The sequence below is a fragment of the Strongylocentrotus purpuratus genome, unplaced genomic scaffold (assembly GCF_000002235.5).
Source record: "Strongylocentrotus purpuratus isolate Spur 01 unplaced genomic scaffold, Spur_5.0 spur5_scaffold_20, whole genome shotgun sequence".
Taxonomy (NCBI): Eukaryota; Metazoa; Echinodermata; class Echinoidea; order Camarodonta; family Strongylocentrotidae; genus Strongylocentrotus; species Strongylocentrotus purpuratus.
Window position 1 is genome coordinate 42,465,577 of NW_022145606.1, and position 23,858 is coordinate 42,489,434.

The following is a 23,858-nucleotide window of genomic DNA, read 5'->3' on the forward strand; positions in this document are numbered from 1 at the left end:
TTAATTAATGTCTTCAAGGCCTTATTTGCATCTTTCCTAAGTTTTGCTTGGGTAGTTGATGCTGGACGAATAACATGTAAATAAATTATTTTGTTCGGATGATCACATTTATGTCTTACACATTCTATTTCCAATGTGTTCTTAATGTACTTGAAATATACCACTTTCCCTTCTCATAAGTGCTCCTTTTCACCTCTGTTAAGTGCCTCTATTCAAATTTGATAGGTGTCCCTTTTAATATGACAAGCGCCCCTTCCCCCTTCTCATAAGTGCCTCTATTCAAATCTGATGGGTGCAACTTTTACTTTGGCAAGTGCCTCTTTCCTTTTAAATAAATGCCTCTTTTCGTTAAAAAAACACAATGGTCAATCTTTCCCCTTCTAATATGTGCCCCATTACATAATTAGCTTATGAGTGCCCTGTTAGGTATGAAAAGTGCCTCTTTTCCTTTGAATTAAATGTCCATTACCGCTACTTTTAGTCCCCTTTCGGTTGCGGAATGTGTCCCTTTTCACCTCTCTAATAAATGCCCCTTTTTCTTTGACACGTATCTCTTTTCCTTTTTTAAGTGGACTTTTCCCATTTGACAAGTGTCTCACTTTAATGACCTGTATTCCTTTCATTAATATGAACAGATTACCTTGCTACTTTTGATAAGTTATCCCTTTACTTTCTATATAACTCCCCTTTGATAACTGAACTTTTCTCTATATTTCCCATTGTCGCCTACAAAAAGAGTGCTTTTGCGGTCAGATAAAAAGAAAGAAAAGAGAGCCATATCTAGTTTTAATGAATTGGAGCAGCTTTGTGTAGTAATGAACCTCATATCTACCACCATGAAGGTATAGAGAGTAGCCGAGGAAGCAGAAGGCACAATGCTCTAAAAGTACGAACTGTGCCCCTTTTAGAATATATTCGTGCCCGTTTTCAAAGCTATCAAATGTGTTTTCTCTATGTAAATACATGTAATATAAATTTTAATATAAGAAGTGTTTTTTTTTTACACTAGATTGTTACCTATTTAACTACGTTGACATATTGTGAGGTAATCATTTGTAGGTGCTTCCTTCTTTTTTTTAAGTGCCCTTTTTGTTGTTGGTGCACCCCCACTTTGAATAACGCTCCGGTATCCCTGCAGTAAAAGGCATTGAAACCCATCACGGATATTTATCTCTTTGTTTGTTTATGCGAGTGAGGCATTGTTAAATTTCTATTTAGTTTCCTCAACCTGATCACGTTCAACTAGACTTGTTTACGCTGTATGAAACTACTTCCTCGTAGGCCGCTTCATGTAGGGAGTCGACTTTTGATAACTTTCATACTTTCTCAACTAAAAGCAAGTTACATCACAGTAATTGGAGATTGAGCAGATTTCAATGCAAGCAACATCGGACACTTCAGAATTTGGCTGCAATTTTGATTCGAAAGACTCTTGTTTAAGTTTTTCTTCATTCTCACACTTGACTTCAACTAGACTTGTTGACGCTGTATGTTAGTACTTCCTCGTAGGCTGCTTGGTGTCGGTCTCTCCGAAACAGGGAGTCAACTTTTGATAACTTTCAGACTTTCTCAACTAAAGCAACTTAAATTTCATTTGGCGAATAAGCTGATTTCAATGCAAGCAACATCGGACACTTCAGAATTTAGCTGGAAATGTGATTCAAGACTCTTGTTTAAATTTGTGTTCATTCTCACACTTTACACCAGTTTGAGCCGTTTAAAGAACGTCATACGCATTGATCAGGATTTTAGTACACGGAATGTTATTACGGTCAACAACCTTTGAAGTCTTAGCCAGTTGTTCTTAGTTCAACTATTACTCAAGGCAGTTCCTTTACATCGATTGATTATACAAACAAAGTGAGTAGTTCATACAGTTTTTAATATGATATATTTTTAGGTATTAGAAGTGGCCTTTTCACCTAAATTTAGATGGCTTTGTTGTTGTAAATTAATCGGTTTGTGCGGTAATGTGAGTGTGGGTTTATACATGCGGTTTTGGAGGCAGATCTGTTTCCATGAATGTTAGAAATCAAAGCATAACAATTTAGAGCAAAGTGAGAGAAAAAAAAATCGTTCCTTATGTCAAATAGGGTAGGTGTAGGGAATTGGAGACCGGAGGGAATTGGAGACCACCAAGCTTGAACACATTACTGTCTGTCCGTGTTTATTTCAATATTGCTATAGAGCCATCTGTGGCCTTTAACAACACTACTGTATATATGCAATTCATTTCGAAGACTAAAATGCGTTCTTTCTCCGAGAAAATTGGCAAAATTGACCAAGGTAAGCAATTTTGATCGTTGAATTTTGCTCTGATATAAAACACAGTTTTTACTGAATGTTGTGGTGTATGCAGATATTTAGAGATGGCTCTAACAAGGAAGTTTATGAAGTATGCCACCCATCACAGAAAACTTATGGCCATTGTGTGTTGTGAATGGGTGTTGCAATGCACATTATGAATGGTGTCTGATCAGAAATGTGTGCAGGCAATGGGGGACATCAGGTCCAAGATGGGGGTCGTTTGATGTGAATGTCGAGTACGCCGAGGACAGTCAATGACCCGATGCTGGTTGGTTAATTGTCCATGTACAAAAATATTTTGGGCCATCTTTGATTTATTTATTTCTGTTTGGTTTTCTTTTTCTTTTGCCCTATTAGAAATATATAACAGACAAAACACTGCAAGTTTTACACATTTCAAAATAATATAATGTCGAATAAAGTAACTAATCGGAAACATCAAACAGGAGGGTTGACAAAGTAAGCAAACTTGATAGCATGACTACCCTCAATGGATACATAATAATACGAATATGGTGGAGCAAATATTAGTAAAAGGGGGAAAGAGAGAGAGAGAGAGAGAGAAAAGAAAAAAGAAAGAAGGGGTGTACACCAAGATTCACAGATGTATGTGGTACAATGTAGTTGGATTTCAATTTGATATATGAAGAATAAAAATAGAAGATGCACATTTGAATTTTGGGTGGCCAACTTTGGATGTATTGTAGAATGAGAAGACTCACGAGGTTTCTGGACAATACGAATAAAAATGTGAGATCAGCGAGCTGGTTTATATAGACTGTAAACCTTTGTTTGTATACAAAACAGGTTTTGGGAGTATCCCAAGTAGGCCACATTGTTTTAAAATCGTTTCAAAATTACAGTAAGTTCATTGGCTGCATGTATCTCTTTCAAAATTAATTTGAACTATTCTATAACAATTCCATTTTCATTCAAATTGTACTTAAAATTTCTTGATTTGTAACTGTCCCTTATTACCTGCACATGTAGGTAATAAGAGACCTTTGGTAATAACGTCATTAATCATAGTTATCTTATTTATCAGTTACATCATGACCACAATTTTGATACCAAATAAAGAGAAGAAGTTACTGAAGAGAATACAAAACTTTTTGTATGTGTAACATTGTTCATGTGTATGTACAGTATGTAAATGTGCTTAAGGGTCTCCAATTCCCTCCAATTACCCTACATGTAAAGTTCTCACGCTTGTCTGTTTTGCGGTGTTGATTGTTACAATAATTTGAGGTTGTTTGAAAGTATGTATTATAGAGAAAGTAATAAATTATCTGCACTCTGGACCATTCAATGCCAAACGGTAGGCATACATATACAGTTTAAAATAAATGACACCTAATTCCGAAATCCCCCCAAATGAATTTAAAATATAATCAGGATTTAGTTTAAAAACTGCTAGTATTTTCAGGAGATCTACTTGACATTACGCCATTTGACACAGACGGGACTTACCACTCATGGTATCGTGATGGACTTCATGCATGTTCTGAGACTTTAATGAAGTTCCCCGTTTAATACCTTAATACTTATAATGGTAGTTTATTAGATAAGATTATATTTTGTTTTTAATTATCAGTTTTATGCCGTTTCATTTACGCGTATTTTTTTATCCGTGTGTAAGAAATCACCGAATAATTTGTTTTAACTCAAACTAAATATATCAAATAACCAATAAAAAACATATAAAAAAGGAGGTGGGCTTGCGGGGACGAAAAACCAGGAATACTTTTCGCTTCCATGTCAGTGTGGAAGAATACGAAAGCAGCTATTCCCTTGAAAAGAAAAGCTCTTCAAATGGTTCACGCATAATTGGTTATTGTGCAGTGTACTAAGGTAGTGATAACATCTTTTATTGACACTCTTCTCCATAAGTATTGACATGACATATTCATTTCGCATTTGGCATACAAAATAACTGGTACACAATGACAATTAGTCTATCTCTCTCTCCCTCCTTCAGCCATCCTTTAATTCATTCTCTTTCTCTCTCTCTCTCTCTGTCTCCCGGCCCTTCTCTTTGTGTCTCTTACTTACTATTCCAATTTCCCTCTTAGTAACTCTCTTTCTCCCTGTTTATCTCTCTCACTCACATTCACTTACCCCCTCTCTCTCTCTCTACCGTTGATGCACACACTTAGTTAATCCCTCTCTTCATTCGCCTCTCTCCAGCTTATCATGCATGGCGCCGGTGTAGACCTTAACCTTCACCGCCCCCTCGGAAAAAAAGGTGTATCGCACTTTGCAATCATGGCATAGGTTGTGCCACGTGCATGGCTGCAACGAAATACTAGTAATGCACCCCTAAAATACACATTGGTACCCACACATGCCCGCATCCTTCGTTAGTATGATTGTTTGTGTGATTGTGTAAAGCTTGCTTGCAATAATTTATTATGGTATGCCTATCTCATTAATACCATTTTTATAAGGTCTTATTTATTCTCTCATTATAAAACTGTGCTTAAAACCCCATCAGGATTGGGGGTTTCATCTATGAATTTTGCTCACCTACTTCAGACAATCATACACATCTGCAAAGTATGGTGCTGAAGTAGTAAAGAGAACATTCTGAAGATTATCCCTGATACAATGCAAGGGTGTCCACCAATGTCTAAGACATGGTTTCTTTCTGCTTTGAGGTTACCCTTTCTTGGTGCTCTCTTCTTTTTGCAGTGAGTGCCCGTTTTTGATATATGTACTACCACTTTGAAAGACTCCGCCCCCCTCTGCCGTTCCACATCGATACCATTCACGAAAACACATATCTATAATGTTAATCCAAGCGAGCGAGGCATTGTTATATTTCTTTTATTTTCCTCAACTGGATCAAGTTCAACTAGACTTACTGACGCTAACTTCAGAGGCGGCCAACCGGGGGGGGGGGGATATCCCTAAAATGTACCCCCGAAGTGCATACCTGTTTAGTTATGAAAAGTGCCCCCTTTTACTTAGGATAAATTTCAATTTTTCTTTCTAATATGTGTCCGTTCTACATTCTCATAAATGACACTTACCACCCCTGATAAGTGCCGCCTTTACCTCTAATAATGGACTCTAGTCAATTCTGAGAGTTGCCCCTTTTACTTTAATAAGTGCCCTTTTCACGTTGACTCGCACCCCTTTTCCTTTCTAATAAGTGCCCCTTTTACTTCTGATAAGTGCCTCTTTTACCTTTTGATAATAGCTCCAAATCTTCCTCATCAAGACCCCTTTACACCTTGATAAAAGCCCCTTCATTTTGATACGTGCCCCATTTTCCATTCCGTACACACGCCTTTTTTTTTGTTGTTTCGTTCTGGTAGGTAAATTCGTTGAGTGAGTGCGCCTGCATGCACTCGATCAAAGGTAAAAATATGTGCAACCAACAAAATCAGGTCTATTTTAGTACATGCTATGTAAAATCGATTCCTAGTTTCTCGTAGGGATATTTTCGAAAATAATGAGTGAGTGTTTCCATATTCTTTTATATTTTATATTTGTATAAGATGGCCGCACGTAAACGTGCTATTTGGCATGGCTCCATGTTAACTTTGGCTTTTAGTGGTCTACAGCAAAATATTTGGTGTAAAAATAATAAAGAAACAAAAAATCAACGTTTATTAAATTAAGAAGATCTGTAATAATAATAGATCATCATTATGAATATCTAGATGAGTGGTTCATAGTCTTGGAGACTGTTGCCAAAAAAGTTAACAAATCATAATAACAACAACACAATAGAGTGTATATGAGTAGCAACGAAATGTAAATCAATCGTATTAGTAGTACAGGTATTATTATTATGAACAATTTAGAAGGCTTTGTTATTGTAAGTTAATATGTGTGTGTGCGTGTGTGTGTGTTGATGTGAGTGGTGGTTTGTACACGTCGTTTTGGGAGGCATTTAACAAAAAATGAGTGTGAACAAATCAACAGCCTCCCTGAAGTTCAGTCTGTAACGCCCTCTTTCGCACACCCTACAGCTAAGGCGGAAGACGCTTGCGGGTCGTCGGCGATGCGCTGCACTGAAGTTTGCGATATTTTACAGCTTTTTAAGACTAATTATGACCATCTGTATCATTTTCTTGTTTAAAAAAAACACTCAAGACAAAACTCGCCCCCCCCAAAAAAAAATAAATAATGATATCAATATTAATAATCAGGGTTCAGTTTCAAACCGTTAGTGATTTCAGGAGATTTGCTTCAAACTACACCATTTGACACAGATGGGACTGGCCACTCATGATACCGTGATAAGTTCCAAGCATGTTTTGAGACTTAAATTCAGTTTCCCGATAAATAAACTTACAAATGATAATTTGATACATGAAATGGAATATGATTGTTTCTTTTTCTAAATTATCAGTTCTATGCCTTTTCCCTTAAAATTGTTTTAGATCTATATCCAAGATATTACCAAATTAACTTTTCATCTTAAACTAAAACTATAAATTAACAACAGACAAAAAAAAGAAAAAAAAAGAAGAAGCGGGCGCCAACAAAATGGTTGCAGGAACGAAAAGCTAGAAATCATTTTTACTTGGCCGCAGTGTGGAAGAATAGAAAAGCAGCAATGCCCCTGAAAAGAATAGCTCTTCAAATAGTTCACGTGTAGTTGATTCTTTGTATAGTGTAGTGCAGTGAGGTAGTGATAATACCCTTATATTGACACTCGTTTTCATAACTTTTTGAAAATGACATATTTCAATTTCTATCGCTTTTGGCATAACTGGTACGCAGTGACAGTCTCTCTCTCTCCCTCCTTCAGCCATCCATTCAGTCATTCTGTTTCTCTTCTTCTGACTCCCACCCCTTCGTACTCTCCCTCACTTGATAATTTTAATCTCTTAGTTACTCCCTTTCTCCCCCTCTTTCTCATTCACATTCACTCACCCATCTCTCTATTACTTAACAGCTCTCTTGCTTTCACCCACTCACTAATTAATTCCTTTTTCGCTTTCCCACTTGCTCATTAGTTTTTCTCTCTCTTTCTAATTGTTCTTTCTTTTATTCACATCTACTAATTTAACCGTTTCTCCCTCTCTCTCTCTCTTTCTCTCTCTCTCTCTCTCTCTTTTCTATCTTTCTCTCACCCACTCTACCCCTCTACCTCTCCCCTCCATTGACGCACAAAATTAGTTCGTCCCCGTCTTCATTCAACCCCATCCTCCATATCATGCATGGCGCCTGCACCCACCTTTACCGCCCAAGCCCCACCCAATATTTATATATAATTATATATAATTAAAGTTGCAGCGAATATTATCAATGAAAATTGCAGTCATGGCAGTGGTTGTGCCCATGAAGGCTGCCCAGACAAAATATTAACCCATCTCTCACATACACATTGACACACACAAACTCCCACACCCTTCGTTTGTGTGTGTGTGTGTGTGTGTGAGTGGTGGCGGACACCTTTTGTGGAAATGTCTATGACACTCGCCTCCTTTAAAGATACTATGTCCCTTTTGCAGCCAACATCAAATTATGTAGAACTTTGCAGAAATTATGAATATGTCATGTATGTCGAATCTGTGAAATTTAGGCGTCCTAATATTCGAATTATGCAAGGAAACCCGTTTACTTGCTAGACTTCACTCTCAGACACTATTAAGTGACTGACTGGCTTTGTTCTTCTCTGGTAATAACATACATGAAATGAGCTGTAAAGGGTACATGATGAGCATTTGTCTAGATCAATAACCCACTTCTTGTAATGGCCAAATTAAACTGATTGAATCTTTGCTCAGCATGAAACGTACGACCATTCGGTCCAATAGTCTGAAAATCAAACCATTACTTACTGGCTCTATAGCTCTTAAGTCGATTCGACAACTAATAGTCATTATTTTCCCACTTAATTTTTAGGGAAGTTCTATATTAGTATTTTCTTTTCAAATGCCGTTGGAATTCAACCTTTTCATTTTTTGGGCCTGCATATGGGACATAATACGTTTAGAGGAATAGTTGAGTTCTGTTTTCAGACCGCAAATGCCTTCAAAGTGCATGCTTATAGGTCTTATTCTTATCTATGACATTTCTGGTGCCATTTGGGACCTAAAATTGCTATGAAGGCAATTTTAGACCCCAAATGTGTAAAATTTAGCCAATACGACCATACCAATGTAGCTCCACTTTCAAAAAAAAATACGGTGACCGTTAATTAATTGGCTAGAATATTGAAGAAAAATTTCCAAGTTCATAGTAATTCCACACGACAGGCGCAAGCATATCACTTACCTCTAACGCAATTTGCCCTAACTACTTAAGGGTCCACTGGACCTAGGTTTTGGAATTCCCTTGAACCAAGTTTAGCGCAACCGGTTAGTATTTATGTATTTAAGCGCAAACTGAAGTTACTTTTTTTGAGTCGATATCGTCTAGATTTATAGTTGTGATCAATATTTAAGAAAATTATTTCCTATTATAGGTCAGCATAATTCTAATCCCGTTTCTCACATCTATTCATCTGTCTGTCTTGTTTAGTTGTTGTCTGTGTTTCAGTCCTGTTGGCCGTAGTATATTCCTGTTCCTCTTGTTTATAGCCATTATTTAGTAGTCAGTAAAATTTATTGTACTTATTTATATATATTTTTTTTGTCAGTTTTTTAGTTAGTTAAGTTTGTAAGCATTTAAATGTACGCATTATTCTTATCTGACGAGTTTGTTCTTTTTAGACAAACTTATTAGCTACTCAGGAGGGACCTCTTAAATCCACAAACCTTGCTTTCAACCAAGGTCAGCTCATCTTTCTATTGTAACGCCATATTCTGTTAACTTGTTATATTCATGTCATATTTGTAATGTGTTATGAAAGAAAGATAAATAAACTTGAACTTGAACTATTCAATTCTGACTATGCCCTTTTACTATGACAAGTGCCCTTTTTACTTGTAAGAAGAACCCCTTCCAATACTAATAAGTACCCTTTTACACCTTAGATAAGTGGCCCTTTTTATTTTGACACGACCCTTTTTTCCTTTCCGATAAGTCCCTTTCTTCCTTGTGATTAGTGCACCCGGGTTTTTTGATTTTTACAAGAGCCCTTTCCCCTTCCAATAAAAAGCCCCCTTTTACCTCTGATAAATGCCCCTATTGAAATCTGATTGGTGCCCCTTTTAATATATAATCAGTGTCACTTTTCCATTCTGATAAGTGCCCCATTCCTTTTTTAGTAACTCCACCCCTTTCTCAAATACATACCCATTTACACCTCTATTAAGAGCCCCGTTTATCTAAGTTTGTATGTGGCCCCTATATTTCTAATAAGTACCCTTTTTCCTCCTGACAAGTGGATCCTTTTCATTTTTTATAAGAGACCCTTCCCATTTTCATAAATGCCCCTTTTAAGCCTAGGTAAATGCCCCTTTTTAAATATGATAAGTTCTCCTTTTTCTTCGACAAATGCCCCGTTTTCCATTATAAAAGGTGCCTTTTTGTCATCTTTGTCATCGTAAACACGCCCTTTCTTCTTTTCTCGTAGGTGAATTCGTGTGGTAAACGCGCTTGTATGCACTCGATCAAAGGGAAAATATTTAAAACCACCAGAATGTTGTTTATTTATTATAGGCTATGTGAAATCATTTTCTAGTTACTCCGAACTTTCCGAATTTTTCGATAATGAGGAGTGGGCGTTTACGTATATGTTAAATATTTGATATTTTGCTAAGATGCCCGCCGTACATACACATGCTATTAGGCATGGCTCCCTGTTAACTTTTGCTTTTAGTGGTCTACAACAAAATATTTGGGGTAAAAATAATAAAGAAGAAAATAAAAAGTTTATGAAATGAATTAAATCAATTTAAAATTAAATAGATCTATAGAGTATAAGCTCAACAAAAACCATCATAATAATATTAGATTAAAAAAAATTATAATTCATCTAGTCGAGTAGTTCATAGATAGTCTTAAAAAATGTTTGCAAATAATATTAACAACACCACAATAGAGTATTTTTGTAAATGAGTAGCTGTGATATATAAATCAATCTTATAATATGTATATTATGAGCAATTTGTTAAGGGCATTGTTTTTGTAAGCTGGCGTGCGTCTGCTAATTTGGGTGTGGGTTTGTACATGTGGTTTTCGGAGACGGTTGTATTTTAAGGAATGTGAGAAAATCAAAGCATATCAATTGGTTATGTAGTAGTTGTAGTGGTGGGTATTTTACCTGGCTGCTAAGAAAGCATAAATGCTTGTTAGTAAGCAACCAGAGGACGGACGGCTTAAGGTCCTCTCCGAGAGACCTGGTAATGAAGATTAATGCCTTACCAAAGGGCACTAGTGAATCGCCATGGTTTCGAACCCGGGTTACCAGATTACGTACCACTGCTCTACCGACTGAGCTATCACGCCTCCTTAGAACAAAGTGAAGACAAAGTTGTTCTATTCTTTATGTCTATATACATGTAAAGTTGTCAAGTTTGTCTGTTTGGTGGTGTTATTGTTAATTCAGGTTGTTCGAAAGTATGTATTATAGAACAAAGTAACAGTTATCTTGACCAAATCTGCACTCTATACCATTCAATACACAGTTGTCAAGTTTGTGTGTTTTGGTTGTGTTATTGTTACATTTTATGTTTTTTTAAAGTATGTATCATAGGCAAAGAAACTATCTTGCCTAATTCTGCACTTTAGACCATTAAATACCAAACAGTAAAGTTGTCATGCTTGTCTGTTTGGTGGTGTTATTGTTACATTTCATGTTTTTGAAATAGGTATCATAGACAAAGTAACAAACTACCTTGCCTAATGCTGCACTTTATACCATTCAATACACAGTTGTCAAGTTTGTCTGTTTGGTGGTGTTATTACATTGTATGTTTTTTGAAAGTATGTATCATAGACGAAGTAACAAACCATCTTGCCTAATTTTGCACTTCATACCATTCAATACAAAACAGTAAAGTTTGTCTGTTTGGTGGTGTTATTGTTACATTTCATGTTTTTTGAAAGTATGTATCATAAACAAAGTAACAAACCATCTTGCCTAATTCTGCACGTTATACCATTCAATACAAAACAGTAAAGTTTGTCTGTTTGGTGGTGTTATTGTTTCGTGTTTTTTTGAAAGTATGTATCATAGACAAAGTAAAAAACAATCTTGCCTAATTCTGCACTTTATACCATTCAATACCAAACAGTAAAGTTGTCAAGTTTGTCTGTTTGGTGGTGTTATTGTTACAATTCATGTTTTTTGAAAGTGTGTATCATAGACAAAGTAACAAACTATCTTGCCTAAATCTGCACTTTATACCATTCAATACCAAACAGTAGGTCTACATATGGAGTTTACTCATTACATTAACATTTGCCTTTTAATTTCTACTGACCTTACAAAAAAGGAGTAACTTAATTGAAAACGGAAAACTAACCTAATTGCACATCTCATCTTATATTGTTAAGATATTGTCAGTAATCTTACCAAAAATATGAAATGATAAGTTCATAACAAAATAATACATGTAATATGCCCTCAACCAGGCGCGTACGCAGGGGGGGGGGGGGTTAAATCCCCCCGCTTGATTTTGTTTTATGTTTATGTTTTGTGTATGTTTTTTGGGAACCCCCCTTTTGATTTAAAAAAAAAAAAAAAAAAAAAAATACGCCAATGGCTGACCTAAAAAAGTTGACCTTTCCATCCCCCCAACGTAACAAAATGTCAAAATTTCAAATTTCGAGACCCCCCCCAAAACAAAAAAAGTGTGCTCTTACCCCCCACCCCCCCCCCGCTTATTCAGCTGCTGGCTGTGTCATTGCGAAATTTTGGGCCCGATTTTAACCCCCCCCCTTGAAAAAATCCTGCGTACGCCACTGCCCTCAACATATGAAAAAGGTAGCTGTTTATTACTACGACTTTTTCGCCAGATTCACAAATAGTGAAGTTGCACCGTGTTCAGATGACCTGTTTACTGTAGGATTCCTCCCCGAAGCTCTGGCTATAATGCCCTAAATTGCGTACACCCTACATGTAAAGCAGCTGGCGAGTCGTCAGCAACGCGCTGCACTAAAGTTTGCGATATTATACCACTAGTTAAGACTAATTATGGAAGAAATTGAGACTAATTTAGTAAACATATCTAATTTCTATCATTTTTTGGTTAAGAACCGAACCCCCCCCCAGAAAAAAAAAGTTTGCCAGTAATTTCAGGAGATCTACTCTTGACACTACACCATTTGACCCATATGGGACTTAACACTCATGGTATCGTGATAAACTTCATGCATGTTTTAAGACCTTTGTTCAGTTCACAGTTTGATACATAAAATGACATATGAGATTTTGTTTTAAGTTATCAGTACTATGCATTTTCTCTTAACATTATTTTAGATGTACGTTTATTCTAAGATATCACTGAATTAATATGTCATCTTAAACTAAATATGAAATAACAACATAACCTCGGAACAAAGGAGGTGGGCCCCAGAAGAATGCCTGCGGGGACGGGAAACTAAGAATAATTTTAACTTGGGCTAAGAGAGGAAGAATGCAAAAGCAGCAATGTCACCTGGAAAGATTAGCTCTTCACATGGTTCACCCATTATTGATTGTTTGCGTAGGTTAGTGAGGTAGTGATTATATCTTTGTATTAACACTCGTTTTCATAACTATTCGAGACATGAAATATTACGATTTATTTTTCGCCTTTGGGATACAGAATAACTGGTACACAATGACAATCTCTCTCTCCCTCCTTCAGCCATCCATCCAGTCATTCTCTTTCTCTCTGTCTGTCTCCCGGCCCATTTCTCTCTCTCTCTCTCTTACTTGATTTTTTAATTTCCCTCTTAAAGGGATCTGGTAACTTTGTCTTCTAAAGATCCTTTAGAAATAATCCTTGATTTAGCTCATGCTGCAATGATAATTATAAACCTTTAGGTCAATCAGGAACTCCATGACTTTTACAAGCCGATCGCCTGTCTGATTATCAAGATATTAAAGATTGGCCCCTTTAACTTGTTGAGAAGTGCCTCTTTTTACATTGGAAAAGTGCCCCTTTTACTTTAAAACTCCCCCTATTCCATTATAAAAATTCCCCTCCCCCTTCTCACCTCTGATAAATTCCCCTTTTTTGACACGTGCCCCTTTTCCTACGACAATTTTTATTTTTTTCCATTGTAATAATCGTCAATTTTTCCATTCTCATTAGTGCCTTTATTAATCTCTAGTAAGTGCCCCGTTTCAGGTACAAAAAGTGCCCTTTTCACTTTTGATTAGTGCCCTCTTCACCTCTGATAACTTCCCTTGTCAATTCTGAGAGGTGCCCCTTTTACTTTGACAAGTGCCCATTTCCCTTAGTAAGAAGTGCTCCTTCCCCCTTAATAACTACCCTTTTTAAACCCAGATAAGCGCATTTTTAATTTCAACATGTGCTCCTTTTCCTTTCTAATAAGTGCCCCTTTTCCTTACGGTAAGTGCCCCCATTAAAAAAAATAAGAGCGTCTTCCCCTCCTCATGAATGCCCCTTTTAACCTATGAAAATTGTCCTTTACATTATAATAAGTGCCCCTGTTCATCTATGGTGAATGAACCTTTTCAGGTGCGAGAAGTTACTCCTGTTCACTTGAGATAAGTGCCTCCTTCACCTCCGATAACTGCTCTTTTCATCGCGGATGAGTGCCCCGTTTCATCTCTAACAACTTCTTATTTTGACACGTGTCCCTTTTCCTTTCTAATACACGCTCTTTTCCCTTGTTATAAGTAACCCTTCCCCTTCACTCTCACAATTCCCCTTTTCATCTCTGATAAGTGCCCCGTTTATTTAGACATGTGACTTTTTTTCTTGTAAATAAAGGTTAATTCCCCTTTCTTATTAAAGCGCCCTTACACCTCTGACAAATGCCCTTATTAAAATTTGATCGGTGCTACTTTTATTTTAAAAAAATGCATATTTCCTTTATTATCAGGGCCCCTTTTTTATTCTCATAAGTGCCCCTTTTTATATCTGGGCAGTGCCCCTTTCAGGTGCGATAAGTGCCCCCTTTTACCTCTGGTGATTTCCCTTTTAACAACGATACGTGCCCCTTTTCCTTTCTAAGAAAGGACCTATCCCCTTTTCATCTCTTACAACTGCCCCTATCCTAATCTGATGGGTGCCCCATTTCCGTCAGAAAATGTCCATTTCCATTCTCATTAGTGCCTTTGTTCATCTCTGGTGAGTACCTCTTTCTAGTTGTAAGAAGTGACTCATGTTCACAACTAATAATTACCCTTTGTACTTTCGCACGTGCTCCTTTTTCGATGAGTGTCTTAATTATCCCTTTTGATAAGTGTCCCCTTTTCCTCTCATCATTAAACGTGCCCCTAATTTAAACCGACTATAAAGAGCAATTTTCCCCAAAGCTCGGACAATACGCTCACTAGCATGTATAAATGATATAATTATGTTACTTATCAAAGGTCACTTTAGTCTTCCATTATTAAATTGTGCTTATAACCCCATCAGGATTGTTTTTTCTTCTCCTCTTCATAAGAAGTAATTTTTCGCACTGCGAACTCAAAAATCTTAAAAATTTTCCTCGCTCGCTTTCTCTCGCGATTGCATATTCGGTCGTCACTCCCAACTGCTAAGTACAATGCTCAAGCAATTTATTGTATGATGTATAAAGAGAAACAAATATTGAAATCATCCCTGATAGTGTTATCACAATGTAGGAGTATATATCAAGAATAGCGGTGACCGTTTTCCTTCATGAGCAACTTAAAATCATATCATCAGGGGGGTCGTTTGGAGTAGTTTGACGCTACCTTTTCCGCACTTCTTTAACTTTTCCAAGAGGCTTACAATTATATTGTTGGGACCTTTAAACTCAGTACCTTTTACTATATCAACATTGCGAGTAGTTTGGAGATGCCTTTACAGGCCATAACGAATCGATTACATCGTTTTGTTACAGTACAGCTCCCCGGCCTTTTGGCGAGCTCCATCCTGCATAGAATCTTGAAAGAAGATTATCCAAATCCACGTCGCTCATGTTGACGATGTCTCCAATGTTACATGTTGAGCAGTTATTCTTAAAGATAGAAACCTGAACCAAATGTTGTGTGTGCAAAAGTCGCCGAGGGGTTATAGGCGTACTATCACAGGGTTTTGGTGTACTATCACAGGGTATTGGCGTTCTATCAATTGACCTAGGTCAAGTGACGCAATGATAAATCGAGATGCTCCTTGTCATGTGATATAGTTTTGAACGATCAGTGAATAAAAACATATGTGTGTGGTATATAATTTGCACCCGGTAGCGTCAATAGTTTTAATATTATGACCTAATTATTGAGAGCCTTGCAATCTTTGTATTATCCCTCGGGTTTAGTGTTTTTTGTTTTAACTAAATGTATTGATAATAGGCAAAAAGTCACAAATTATTGTCTTCGAGTAGGCCTATATCCTTATTTGCGTCTTTCTCAAATTGTGCTCGATTAGTTGGTGCTGGAGGATTAGCATGAACAAAATTGTCTTGTTTGCATTATCATATTTATGTATTACAAATTCTATTTCCAATGTTTTCTTAATAACTTTGAGGAGTGCTCCTTTCCCTTCTCATAAGTGCTCATTTTCACCTCTGATAAGAACCCTATCCACATCTGATAGGAACCTCTTTTAATTTGACAAGGGTCCCTCCCCCTCTCATAAATTCCCCTATTGAAATATGATAGGTGCCACTTTTACTTTGACAAGTGTCTCTTTCCTTTCTAATACACGCCCTTTACCCTTATTATTAGTACATCTTTCCCCGTTTAATAAGGGCCCCTGTACATATCTTATGAGAAGCCTTTCAGGTATGAAAAGTGCCCATTTCCTTTGTAATAAATGTCCCTTAACCCTACTTATAAGTGCCCCCTTTCGGATGCGAGAGGTGTCCCTTTTGACATCTCTGATACATGCCCCTTTATTTGACACGTGTCCCTTTTTCTTTCTGAGTGGACTTTTCCCTTCTGATAAGTACCCCATTTCTTTTTTGGTAGTGCATCCGAAGTGTGAAAAACTCTCCACCACCCCTGCCGTGCCACGTGGGAACCCGACATGAATACTTATATTCATAATGTTTATTCATGCGAGCGAGGTATTTTCAAAATTTATATTTCATTTCCTCGAGCTGATCGCGTTCAACTAGACTTGTTGACGTTGTATGTTAGTACTTCATCGTAGGCTGCTTCATGTAGGTCTCTTCGAAACAGGGAGTCGACTTTGGATAATTTGTCATACTTTCTCAACTAAAGCAATATAGGCTACATCGCATTTTCCGAATGAGGAGATTTTAATGCAAGCAAAATCGGACACCTCATTATTTGGCTGGAATTGTGATTCAAAATACTCTTGTTAAAGTTTTCTTCATTCTCACACTTTTCACTAGTTTGAGCCGTTTAGTGAACGTCGTACGCGTTGAGCGGGGATATAGTACACGGAATATTATCACGGACAACATTCTTAGGAGTCCTAACCAGTTAAACAACTCATCTTCTACCTAAACTAAAGCCAGTGAATCACGTCATTGACCTGCACTTAAATGCCTACTGATTGATTATACAAATAAAGTGAGTATTTCAAACTTTTTTAATATGATATATATTTTTAGTATAAGTAGAGCCCCCTTTCTCCTCAATTTAGAGGGCTTTGTTGTATTTAATTAATGTTTGTATGTGGTTTTGGAGGCGGTTGTGTTTTCATGAATGTGAGGAAATCAAAGCATTACAATTTAGAACAAATTGATGGAAAATGTATCCTTGATGTCCATATCAATGTAAAGTTGTCAAGTTTGTCTGTTTGGTGGTGTTATTGTTACATTTCATGTTTGTTTAAGTATGTATCATAGAGAAAGTAACAAACTATCTTGCCTAAACCTGCACTTCATACCATTCAATACCAACAGTAGGTCTGCATATGGACTTTACTCATTACATTAACATTTGCCTTTTAGTTTTTACTGGCCTCACACAAAAGGAATAACTTAATTGAAAACGGAAAACTATCCTAATTGGACATCTCATCTTGAATTGTTAAAGATATTGTCAGAAATCTAACCCAAAATATGTAATGATAAGTTCATAACAAAATAATACATGTAATATGACCTCAACATATGAAAAAGGTAGCTGTTTATTACTACGATTTTTTTTCGCCAGATTCACAAATAGTGAAATTGCACCGTGTTCAGATCGCCCCTTTACTGTAGGATTCCTCCCCGAAGTTTTGGCTGTAATGCCCTCTTGCGCACACCCTATACAGCTAAAGCAGCTCGCGAGTCATCAACGCGCTGCACTACAGTTTGCGATATTCTACCACTAGTTAAGACTAATTATGGAAGAAATTGAGGCTAATTGAGTAAACTTAATCTAGTTTCTATCATTTGTTGGTTAAGATATTCATGCTCAAGACCCAGATCCCCCTAACAATACAGTTTAGACACTAGTAATTTCAGGAGATCTACTTGACACTACACTATTTAACCCATATATATGGGACTTACCACTCATGGTATCGTGATAAACTTCATGCATGTTTTAAGCCACACCGTACTAGTTTGGCCAGGAGGGATTAGACCTCCCTGCGTGGTCACTGACAAGTGGTTATCTCATTAAATCGGCTCTCAATCAACATAAGAAAAAAAGCATCCTGGGGGACCAATGGTCACCGATTAGGCATTGTTTGCTATAACGAGGGCGAATGTAGCTCGATCAGTTTGATACATAAAATGACATATGAGATTTTTTTAAAAAGTTATCAGTATTATGCCTTTTCTCTTAAAATTACTTTAGATGTACATTTATTCTAAGATATCACTGAATTTATATTTCATCTTAAACTAAATATAAAATAACTACAGAACCACAGAACGAAGGAGGAGGGCGCCAAAAGAATGCCTGCGGGGACGGGAAACTAAGAATAATTTCTTGAGGTAGTGATTATATCTTTGTATTAACACTCGTTTTCATAACTATTCGAGACATGACATATTACGATTTATTTTTCGCATTTGGGATACAGAATAACTGGTACACAATGAAAATCTCTCTCTCCCTCCTTCAGCCATCCATCCGGTAATTCTCTTTCTCTCTGCCTGTCTCCCGGCCCATTTCTCTCTCTCTATCTCTCTCTCTCTCACTTGATTTTTTAATTTCCCTCTTAAAGGGATGTGGTAACTTTGTCTTCTAAAGATCCTTTAGAAATAATCCTTGATTTAGCTCATGCTGCAATGATAATTATAAACCTTTTGGTCAGTCAGGAAATTGTAAAGCGCGAATTTTTAGGGCTTTAATATTACACCATATGACAGACATTGGTAACATGTAGGACCGCGTATCTCATTGACGCACACCCTCAGTTAATCCCTCTCTTCATTCGTCCCCGTCCAGCTTATCGTGCACACCCCTCCCCCAAAGAAAATACTTCAATATGCAGTGAAAATTATCTAAGGAATTGCAGTCATGGCAGTGGTTGTGCCAATGTGGGCTGCCCAGAAATAATATGAATGCACCCCTCACATACACACTGACACGCACATGAGGCCACACCCTTTCTTCTCTTGTGTGTGGGTGTGCTGGTGTGTTTTGGAGGGGGTTCACATTTCGTCTATCTGCTCGTGGATATGACGTTGATACTTCAAGTAGAAAAGAACAAATATATAACAAACATTTGAAAAAAATAATAAATAGAGCTTAGAAACAATGTTACAATTGAACCCATCACAAACCAGTAAAGACGTGTCTATTTCTACGTTGGAGATAATTTGGGGTAAATGAATGGCATCCACGCTTAATCTTGGAAAATGTTTAGGCCTATGATGTCGCTGGATGTTACGCACATTTTGTAGACAAACATTTGTATTTTTATGCTCAGAATTTGATAGAATGTAACAAATCCTGATTTCGATGCTTTTGTTCGAATTTATACCATCTCTGGTATGTTCAGTTGACTTTTCTGTTGTTCATAAGTTGGAGATAATAAACCTCTCTAATATACATTTTAAAGTTGGATATACCCCACGTGTGTATGGCGTAATGAAACTGAAAAAATGTGGTTAACTCAAAATATGGATGTTATAAAATTCAGGTAAATTTCATTGGGTTTTTGTTTTACCACACGTCCACATCATAAATAGGGTAGGTGTAGGGAATTGGAGACCCTTAAGCAAATTTGCATAATTTACATAATCATGAACAATGTTACACATACAGAAAGTTTTGTATTCTCTTCAGTAACTTCTTCTCTTTATTTGGTAACAAAATTGTTATCATGATGTAACTGATTAATAACATAAACAATGATGACATGTGTCTTTAGAGGACGCAAAAAAAGAAATTATTATTATTATTCTTTTTTACAGGATGTGCATTTTGAGTGGAAAAACACTGTACATATAATTGCAGTAATAGTACATGGGCTAAAACTAACTGAAAAGGCACCCCCCCCCCCTCCTCCTGTTTTCAACGTTTTCTGTATTTTTACCAGACAATATCAGTTGTTATGGTTCAGTTTTTATCCAGCTTTATGTCTCATGGTAGTTTTGTGGGGGAATGCAATCTTATCAACATTTCTTGCTGAATTTTAGCAACAAGCGTTCACCATTTAATACAACCATGACGTGGCAATACATTATTTCAGGTATGACTCATAATGATTCGTTTCACAGTTGATTCCGCTTTGTTGATTCCCCCAATCAGAGTGAACGACAATAGACATTGCGGTACTATTTATAAGGAACCGTCACATGGCAGTCACATGTCAGATAAATTCATCAGTACCAGGCTTTATAGTATGAAAAAAAAGCTGAATTTGAACCCTAGGCTACACCCCCTCTCTCGCTCTCATCCTATAGTATAACCAGGGGGCGTTTCATGAAACAAGTAGTCGGTTGTTTTCGCCCATTAATATCATTTTCATCGACGATGTTTTTGTCACCGATTATTTTCCAGGCCTCCGATTTGTCAAATTTAGTCAGCGCTGACAGTTGTCGGCGGACAAATGTTGATAAAACGCCCCCCCCCCCCAAGACGTGGCGATTTATTCTTTCATTTTGGACACACAATATATAAAATTGATTCTACCCTGTTGATTCCACTGTTCAAAGGATTAAGCAGAGATTTGTATATAAATATATATATATATATATATATAGAGAGAGAGAGAGAGAGAGAGAGAGGGGGGGGGAACATGTTCCCAGTTATTATTGTCCTTATTAAAGTTTCATGAACAAAAAATAGTCGGTGGTTTCACCAACTAATATCATTTTCACCGACAATTCCATTGTCACTGAATATTTTTCAGGCCTCGGATTGGTCAAATAAAGTCGGCGCTAACACTTGTCGGTGGACAAAATGTTAAAGAAACGCCCTCCCCCCCCCCCCCCCCCCGGACGTTGTGATTTACTCTAAGACTTTCATTTTGGACTCACAATAAATTGTTATAAAATTTATTCTACCCTGTTGATTTCACTGTTCAAAGGATTAAGCAGAGATAACTACTTATATATATATATATAGAGAGAGAGAGAGAGAGAGAGAGAGAGCGTGGGGAGAGAGGGAGCGGAACATATTACGGTTATCATTGTTCTTTTTGAATGCTTATTTGAATATTTTTATGACAATAAACACCATTGTGGAATTATTTCATGGACAATTGCATGACAATCTTAAAGCAGATAAATTCATCATTCTTACCAGGCTGAATAATTGGAAAGGAAACTGAATTTAAACCCCTAGCCATAACCTCTTTCTCTTTATCTCTATCTCCCTCTCCCTCTACTTCTCTCTCTCTCTCTCTCTCTTTTTCTCTCTCTCTCTCTCTATATATATATCTCAGTTCGGTCGAAGACATACAGGTTACGTGTCCTCTTGCCCTCCCCCTCATTGATGCTACGCCACTAATTTACATTATTATGTAGTTTTAATCCAGACAGTAAGTTTTACAGTAAAACAAAAATGTGTATTAAACTCCCCTGGAAAGTAAGATGATGATGTATACACTATTTATAGCTACTTTCTAAAGAGACAGCATAAGGTAATCAATAAGTGAATATACAGCAGCCTCTATTTAAAAAATATAATAACTACAGTCAAAGTTAGAAGTCAACTTTTGTTAATCGCTACCGTAAATGGCTTGATGTCATAATGATATTCCAGTGAAATTAATTAAATTATTCCCCCTATATCACATCCACTGACAAATATTTTTAAACTGTTAATAACAAACTGGCAAGGTTCAAAATAAATTGCAAATTAGAAAGTGTACCCCTCTACACAAAAAAGGGTCAACATATAAAAAATAACTGCATACCAATATCGGATCTACCAATTATAGGTTAAACATATTGTTAATTATCAGAACTTTCAAATGCAATGCCATCAACATAAATTTCGAACGAAAAATATTTCAAAATTGACTTTCATCAACGTGATAAATTAAACTTAAACGGGTAAGTTAGACTTGGTATTTTTAACGATTTAAAGAAAGCATTTGACACAATTGATCATAATATTTATTAAAAGGTAAACTATGAGAATAATAATGATAATAATAATAATAATAATAATAATAGTAGCCTAATAGTCCACTCCAGATGTTATTAAACCTCTTAAAGGGTTTACAGACTAGATTTAAGTAACCGATTTCTGTTTGTTGAATGTAGTCAAACGTTATCTGAAAGGAAGAAGAAAAGATGCGGTGTTCCACAACGATCAGTGTTAGGTTCAACCCTGTTTTTATCCATATTAATGATCTGACATAAGTTACTGATTATTTTAATTACTGGTTGTTTGCCGATGATACAAACCTATTATATATCTTCCCAGATGTCTTGGGCAAAATTAATGTAATTTGTTTTTATGTTGAAATACATTTTTTTTCAGATAAAAACATAAACATGGATAACATCATACATAAATATTTAAAACCAGCACTTAATCACATGTTTAGATGAGATCAAATTATATATCCGTTTTTATTCTAAATTTATGTTAATAAAGTATTTACAAAACATACAGATAATACAAAAATCGGTGCATCGGAATCAAACTTATAACTGAATTAATGAAAGCTAATTTCAAGTTATAATAAGAGGTAGGAGGAACAAGAAATAGGTATTAATGGTAAACTGAAAGTAGATGAAAAAGTAATTAAATGACTTGATGTTGTATTCTTTCTTGAAATTAGCATTGATGTGACTATTCTAAAACATATATCTTATAATAGTCATATTCGTTTTGTAAATCAGTGTATGGTAAAGAAAGTTGGAGTGTTATTTAGATTGCACAATTATGATCCAAGGCGTACTTTGATATCATTATATAAGGCATGTATACACCTCACATGCTAAAGAGAAATTAAAGAGCACAGCTATTCCATCAGATAAAAAAAGGTCTAGAATAATCAGTCTTCCAAAACGTAGACGGTGCAATGTAAATTTTCATTGTCTTTTGTGGGCAGTTAAACGGAATAGATAACCTGGATTAACAGGAATGACAAAGTCTAGAAATAGTATTCGGAAATCTGTAAAAAGACATTTGTTCAAAACATCATGAATTGTAAACAAATAATAATAGTCTGTATAATTTGTATGTATTACAATTCGTTTTTATATTATCCGTTTGTATATTGTAACACGTTGTTGAGTATTCTTATTTTTAAAGTGTTGATTCTCAAAGTAAATTCATTATTTATTTCTTTTACTTTGTTTTGTTTTCTGAATTTATTTGCACCGAACAACTTTAACTTAAAGAAGTACGGCCCAATATATCATAGTACTGTTGTTTGAAACGCAATATTCGCATTGTCGATGAATTTGAGCAACAATCGTTGGCCATTGCTGCTCTTTAATACAACCATGACGTGGCAATTCACTCTTTAAGCTTGAACTCATTATAATTCGTGTCACAGTAGATTCCGGTCTGTTGATTCCATTGTTCGGGGGATTTAGCCGAGAGCTAAAAAGTGTATTCTCACGATACCGACGATGTATTATTATTATTCTTATTTATTCATGGTCTCTCCAATTCTTTTTGAATATTTGTATGACAATAAACGAAATTGTGGTACCTGTTTGTATCGCAACATGGCAGATATTTATATCAGAACCAGGTTGAATAATTTGAAACGAAACTGAATTGAAGCCGGACCATCCCCTACTCCCTCCCCCTCTCTCTCTTCCTCTCTCTCTCTCTCTCTCTCTCTCTCTCTCTCAATATAATCGGAGCAAAGGATACGCCCTTTTGTTTGGTAGTGGAGTCCTCCCCCTACCCCACAACATTGGGGCTACGCCAGTTGTCTACCTTATCCCAGACAGTCATCTAATACAGATTCAAAATCTTACAATAAATATAAAACTGAAAACAGGGACGATGAAGTTAAAGGCCTCATTTTTCTACGTTTTCCCAGGTTTGTAATCGACTAGTCTTTTGAAGTGAACGATGAACCATAGTGAGTATGAAAACGTGATATTTGCAAGATAGAATTTTTGTATCAATTAAATTAAATTCAATTTCGGTTTTATTACAAATACACCAAATAAAACAATAATTGGCCCACAATGTATCATATAAAATTGAATTAAAAACA